The sequence below is a fragment of the Spinacia oleracea genome, chromosome 4 (genome assembly GCF_020520425.1).
Source record: "Spinacia oleracea cultivar Varoflay chromosome 4, BTI_SOV_V1, whole genome shotgun sequence".
Taxonomy (NCBI): Eukaryota; Viridiplantae; Streptophyta; class Magnoliopsida; order Caryophyllales; family Amaranthaceae; genus Spinacia; species Spinacia oleracea.
Window position 1 is genome coordinate 87,909,810 of NC_079490.1, and position 7,628 is coordinate 87,917,437.

Below are 7,628 nucleotides of genomic sequence, written 5' to 3' on the forward strand. Positions count from 1 at the left end.
GGGACCTAATGGGCGAGCGATTGGGTTTGGGACGGGTGTACTACTAGCGAAAGTGCCGAGTGGACAACATTCGAAGCGTATGCACCCCCCGGTTGCGATGGGTATCCTTAGTCCTAACTCCCCGAGGGAGCCAAGATTCGTTATGCGGTTCTGTCCGTTCACATTAATATGCTGATTTTCAGGTCGTCCCAACTTGATGGGGAAATAAACGCGGGGTAGGATCGTTTCACCCTTCGGCTATTTTGATTACCTACGAGCACGAGTATTTCCTTCACTATCCCCAGTGGAGTCGCCACTGTGAGGGGGTCGAAAAAGCACGAGGCTAATGCGTGACCTCGTCCCTCGTGGGTGTGACGTTTCTTTTTGTCAAATCAAGTGTAATTGGATTTCCTGTGAGTTTACACCCAATTGACTAGTAATATAGGAGTCGCCATTCAGTTTTTAACGACAATGAGAAAAACTGACAAAACCCGGTTATCGTGACATAAAGGAAGTGCAATTATGTTTGACCACGACGGCCTTAGGTTCCCTTGTGATCCCTGGTGTGGGGACCTCTCAACATACACCCGCAAGGTAGAGATTGAGGGTTCGAGGGACTGTAACTACCGAGAGGAGTACTCGCTCGTCGATAACTCCAGAGGCAGGATATCCTTACTAGCTCAGCATAAATAATTGAAGGGACATGCGTTAACTATTAAACTAATCTGAGTTGATTTTAACAATATGCAACATATAATACTAGATCGATCAAGATTATCTGATTTAGATTGTTTTAAGGGACCTAGCATGATAATCCAATTTCCCAACATATTATCTTTTTTAGGCGTGATAGAATAATCAGATTTAATTAGTTTAACAGTTCATGAAAGGGCGAGGAAAGCAATTAAATCATGGAAAGGGACACATTACGACGCACCCTTGAGAGGTGCGTCACGGTTCTCAGAAAACTAACCACTTTGACATTGCTATTTCTCCTTTTATTTAACGAATCTCAAGTTACGGGACAGGATACGTTCTGTTCGATTTTTGGATCGATTGCGACAGAACGCGTGATCAATTTCGCAGCGTGAGGCTTAGGCTTAGGGGTTGGAGTCAATACTCAGAATATGAATTGTGTGTTCCTTTCACGTCGAACTTGGGGCTATATTTATAGAAAAGAGTTCGTGGAAAGATAGAATTGTAGAACTCTAATCCACGAGGAATTAGGAAAGACCACGTACCAGGTAATTTCAGCGCCCAGGGCTGGGCGCCGAAGATTTCGGCGCCCAGAGCCAGGCGTTGAAAATAGGGTCTGGGCCGTTTCTTTGTCAGATTCGGACTCTTAGAATCCGGAGTGTATGAGACTTAATCGAGTCTTTTAGTGCGTATTAATTTTATGACGGGATGCGTCTGGGCCCGTTACGAACTCTAGGCTCGTTAGGATTTTAATTAATACGTAACCCTTATTTTCGAATCATATTAGGAATAGGATTCTCTCGCAATTTCTATCTCATTTAGGATTTATGTTGGAGTGCAACACCTAATTCTGACAGGTTTCTATCTTTTATGACTTGCCACTTTTAACAGCTACCCATTACGGCAGTTACTATTTTTAGCAGGTTTCCATAAATAGCAGGTTTCTATAAATAGCAGGTTTCGGGTGAAATGAAAAGGGTGATTGAGATTCGTTATTTTATAGGAGATGCGTTGTCAAGTGGAGATTTATGTTCTCATCATCGAACCTTCCCTTTCGGGAATGGGGACAAAAGTAGGTGTCTACAAAGTCTAATAAATACGGTTTAGAATTAATTAAGCAAGTTAAGTATTCATGAGATCAAGTGATATGAATGTTTAGCTAGAGGTTGTTTCAGTTCAAGTGGAATTAATAATATTAATGTCACATCTTACTTTTGACTGAACCCGTAGGGTCACACAAATAGTACGTGAACGGATCAAGTAACTTGGTGAATATAACATTCAGTAAATATTCTAATAATGGATAAACGGAAATGATGGATGTTGGTTTCAATAGGAGCTAAATAAACCATCAAAAGGAAAAGACGAGAATATTTGTCTGAAACGAATATATTGCCGGAAATGGAAGTATGGTCAAATATTATTGGAAATAGAAATATTACCGGAATCGGAAATATTGTTCGATTCAGAAACATTGTCGGAAATGGAAATATTGTCGGAATCGGAAATATTACCGGAAACCAAAAATGTAGTTCGAATCGAAAATATTACTGGAATCAAAAATCGATTTGGAAACGCGAAGCTCGATCCATGAGCTGGAATCACGGGCCAAAGGACCACGTGCATCACGACCCATGGAGAGCAAGAGCGACAGCCAAGCGCTAGCGCATGGGCCAACGCCCATGGTGCAGCGCGCAAGCGACAACGCCCATGGGCCAGCATCAGCCCGCAAGCGCGTATGCCCCAGCCATCGCACAGTTGGTAGTAGGATTGCCTTGGGCGCCAAGTTAACTTGCCAAGCAAGTTACTTGGTCCACTAGAATTTCTCACGGCCAGCTGAGTCCTTGATGGACTCTAGGGCTCGTTTCCTAATCCTATCCTAATTCTAGTTACCTAATCCTAATCGTCTTAGGATTTGTGGAAAATTTAGAATATTCCAATGACTATAAATAAGGGCCTTTGGCCAAATTATTTATACATCACAAAAACACACATAATCACGTGTGGATTATAATTCAAGGGAGAATTGTAATTTTGCCTATCACCTAAAAGTGAGATCCCGGTTATCCTAAAACCTTATACTTCCTCCGTTCCGAAAATATTGCACCATTTTTTTTACACTACTCACACTACGACTTTGGCCATTTTTTGTGATTTGTACGTAAGGAAATTTTAGTCATGTGGGATCATATTAGATTCGTATCGATATATATTTTCTAAATATTAATTTTTTTATAATTTTTACTTGCACACAATTTGAGATATTAAGAGTCAAAGTAATGGTTAGAGGAGTAAAAGTCAACCATGGTGCGATATTTCCGGAACGGAGGAAGTACTAAGATTCTAGTTGGTCGAATTTAAGGCGGATCCAAACGTGATGTTGACTACCTACGGAGGGGCGACATTTGGATCCCTAAACTTGTTCTTGTTCGGTTCTGGAGAAGCTAGGGAAGACACGCATCATTAATTGTATGTATACTCAATTATGCTAATTGATTATGTAAATTTACTTGGATTCTTGAAATTATGGTTTTTATGCATGTCAATTAGATTGTTCATAACTGTAGACACCTAATTTGTGTCTCCCCTAATGGGATAATGACGAGACCATTATCCTCGCTAGGTGGTTGGTACAACTCCGTGCAAAAGTCCCAATTGTTAAGATATATTCCAAAATCCAATATCCAAAGTCCAATTCCCGAGACCGTTCCAATTCCGGAACTCGGTAAAAAATTCTTCCAAAAATCAAATTCAAAATCCAAACACAATCTCACCCAATGGACCTCTCCATTGGTCTTACAAGGCCATTTCCAGTCGAAATACCATTAAGCAATCCAAAATCGGGCGCCGACTCATAAAACGAGCATGCCGGGCCCCGTTTTGTAAAATCGAGTCCAAAATACAAAATCCGAGCACGAAAAAAGGAATGTTTTTAGTCGAAAACTTCCTTAACATCCAGAAAAGCTACGTGCCAAAAACCGTACAAGTCGTACAAAGGTACAAAGCTATAAAACAAAGCACAAGGACGGTGTCATCGTCCTTGTTTGGCGACACCTAGGACACGTCACCTGCGCCAGGCGCTGGCCATGCGCTGGGCGCTGACGTGTCTTGGTGTTTAGCCGCATAATCTCCTATTTAAACCCTCATGTTCACACAAATTGGAGAGGCATAATTCAATACAACGTCGTTATTTCGATTTTTCCTCTCAAATTCCAATACAAAATACAAGTTCTAATCTACAATTTCTAATACAATTCCTCAAAAATATCAAAGCAATTGGAAGTACAAATCGGAAAACTATCCTAATCCTGAATCGATAAATACGAATCCTTAATTAAATCATCATGATATATATTCTCTATTTTTCTACCTTTCTAAGTTCAATATTCAATTCCTATGATGTTTTCATTTGAGTGCAAACTCATGATAAACTAGGAAAGTGTTCAAAAGTGCAATCTTTGGGAGGTTTTCACTCTTGAAACTTCTCCCAAATGATTTTCTAAGCACATTTTCAATATCAATATGCAAGATTAAAGCTTTATTTTCGAAAATGATTAGTAAAGTGAAGAACTTTTATGCTTGAAAGGTTTATTCTTTACAACAATCATCATACAATTTTACAAAATACAAGTCTTTTCAAAGTTCAAGGATGTTTGAAAAAGTGCAAACCCTTCTCCAAACTAGAATACATGAGCATTCAACTTTCCATATTCAAATACAAGTCCTATTTTCAATATTCAATGATGTTTAAGAGAGATCAATTACTCCTTAAACTAGAATCAATTTCAAGTTATGGAGCATATTAAAGGTGAGGCCTTTTTTACATTAAAAGGTTTAATATTTAAGAACCAAGTCTCCTAATTTCAATATTCAAGTTCAATATTCGAGTTCTATTTCAATAACCAAAATCAAGGATACTTTATGATGAGCAACTCATCTAAAGTGGAGACTTTTAGAGAATTGAATCCGTGTCGGACACACTTATTATTAAGTAGTTATTTGGCGTTCGGATCTCAAATACAATAATACAATTTCAATATCGTCATTTAAATATTGTCATTTCAATATCGCACTTTCAATACCGCATTTCAATACCGCATTTCAATACCGCAATTTCAATATTGCACTTTTAATATCGCAATTTCAATAACGCAATTTCAATATCGCACCTCTATTTTCTATGCTTGCAATTTAAATATTGTCATTTGTACGCATTTTGATAATTCCTACTGTTTGTGATGATGCTTTACATGTTTATCGTTTTCATCACCCAACATGCTAAATACAACAATATACAAAGGTTACATCACGCTTAACAAAGATATTTTTTGGACAAACCGGCCTTAGGTTCCCTTAATTAACTTTAAAGCAAAGTGACCACGTACAAGTAGAAAATAAAATGTTTTAATGCATGATTCAACCTGCCTAGTGCCATGATTAGGATTTCACGAAAACGATCCTTGTCTTGTGTTTGAACGTACTTTTCAAGTTTGCCAAAAATAAGCGGTTCGTTCCCGTACCCGAATTTCACCCGTTCGGTTTCAAGATTAAATGCCTTATCCAAAAAGAGTCATACTATGGTCTTTCCAAACTAGACCATGAAACACGTTTGGTGGCGACTCCTTCGAATTTCAAAATTTCAAAAGCCGTAGGGGCACATACAAAAAAATGATACAAGAAATCGAAAACCCTCTACAATATGGAGACTCCACTAGGGAGTTCAAATTTAAATTCGAGCATACGAGCATCTCATGAGCATTCTGCCACTGCTGCGCTCAAGTGCTGAGTGCCAGCAGTAGCGCTGGGTGCAGCCCCCTGCGTCTGGCGTTGCTGCCTGCCATCAGCATAGTGGCCTCCAGTGGCTCACTGCCCATTTTTCCCCAAGTGCTCGAGTAGGAGTTTAAGCTCGGAAATTTTGAAATTCGAAGGGCACTTCCAAATTACGAGAACGAACGTCGAAGGGCTAACTTTTCAAGTACAATGTTCAAATACGATTATGTTTTAGGCATATCATGCATATTTTTTGAAAACATTTATATGTGCAAAACAAATTTCTACCTTGCCCAACATGAATGTGTTCTACATTTTGGCTAACCCCGGGGTTAAACGGAATGGTCATTCTCCATACGGTTCATTACCAAAGTGTTGACCATTCCCGCACCTACCGAAACTTGACATTTGCTTGACGTTCCTGACGTCAAGTATGGAGGTCGTCTGCCAACAAACACCTCCCTTAGGTGGATTTGAAAGGGTTGTTGCCGGATCCGCCTCTTAGTCAAGGACCCTTTCGACATCCAAGCCGACCACTTGCATCATACAAAACTTAGACCAACTTTAGGTTGAGAACTTTGCATGTCGCAATCATATCCATGTTAGTGTGACAACGTGCTATTTGTGCATTGTGTGGGCGTCTTTGTACGCGTGAATGACTTACCTCGAGTTCTAGCTTTGGCAAAACCATTAACCTCCAACTAGGAAACCTAACACCTAGGAGCATCATCCAAACCTCATGCATCTAAATCGCCGATATAGGGTCTTCTAGGAGTGCCACTCCATTTGATTCAAAACCCCTAAACACGCCTCACGCACAAATGCCAAATTCAAAAGTCCAATCCAACGGTGTTATAATGCCAGATTTTTGAGTCAAAAATTCCAAACTAAAGTTCAAAAGTCGAATCTAACGGCGTTATAATGCCGGATTTTCGCGTCAAAATTCCCAATTCAAATTCAAAAGTCCAAATCCAACGGCGTTACAATGCCGGATTTCCAAATCAAATCTCCAAACTCTAGTTTCAAAAATCCAATTCAATGGCGTCATGATTTTCAAGTCAAACTTCCAAATCCAAGTCCTATGTGCAAGTTCCCAAGTTCAAATGTCAAAATCTATGATGGCGTAATGCTGAATTTTCAAGTCCTTGCTCAAAACCTTTCAAAAGTCGAGCTCCAAATCTAATTGAATAAAAAAAATGATGCTATTCAATACGATGCCGGAAAGAATTTTGATCCAAACACCAAAATAGAAAATATTTTAAAAAATTGCAAATGCCTAAAACCTATGGCGGCATAATGCCGGATTTTCAAGTCCAAAAATTCCAAGTCCTTCAAATTCCAAATTCAAAGTCTCATTTACTATGCAAAACTTCTCTTGTCGAATTCTCAATTCAAATTCCGAATCAAACTCAAGTGTCAAAGTTCAATGTGCAAACTACAAAAATCCTTACCTACCATTATTCTCAAATACCAATGGGTTGAAATCCCCCCGAAATAGTTCCAACGGGTTGCAAATCCCGGAACGAATTACCGCATTTCCAATGGGTTGAAATCCCCCTGAAATTGTTCTGACGGGTTGCAAATCCCGGTAGAAATTGCCGCATTTCCACTCGGTTGAAAATCCCTTGAAATAATTCCAAAATATTTCCAATGGGTTGAAATCCCTTGAAATAATTCCAAAAATATTTCCAATGGGTTGAAAATCCCTTGAAATAATTCCAAAAACATTTCCAACGGGTTGAAAATCCCTTGAAATAATTCCAAAAACATTTCCAATGGGTTGAAATTCCCTTGAAATATTCCAAATCCAATTGGTTGAAACTTCCTAGAAATAATACAAGATTCAATGTCATTTCCAATGGGTTGAAATTCCCTTTAAATATTCCAATTTCTTTAACCGGGTTGAAATTCCCCTAAAATATTCCAAGTTCTATAACTGGGTTGAAATCCGCTTTAAATATCCCAAATTCTATAACCGGGTTGAAATCCCCTTTAAATATTCCAAGTTCTAATACTGGTTTTAAATTCCCTTGAAATAATACAAGAAGATAGCTTCCACAAAAGAATGAAGCTCCTTTCCAGATATTTCCAACGGGTTGTAAGTCCCGATACAAGTACAAATTCTTATACAAATCCCAATAGGTTGAAGTCCCTTTGAAATATTTCCAATGGGTCGCAAATCC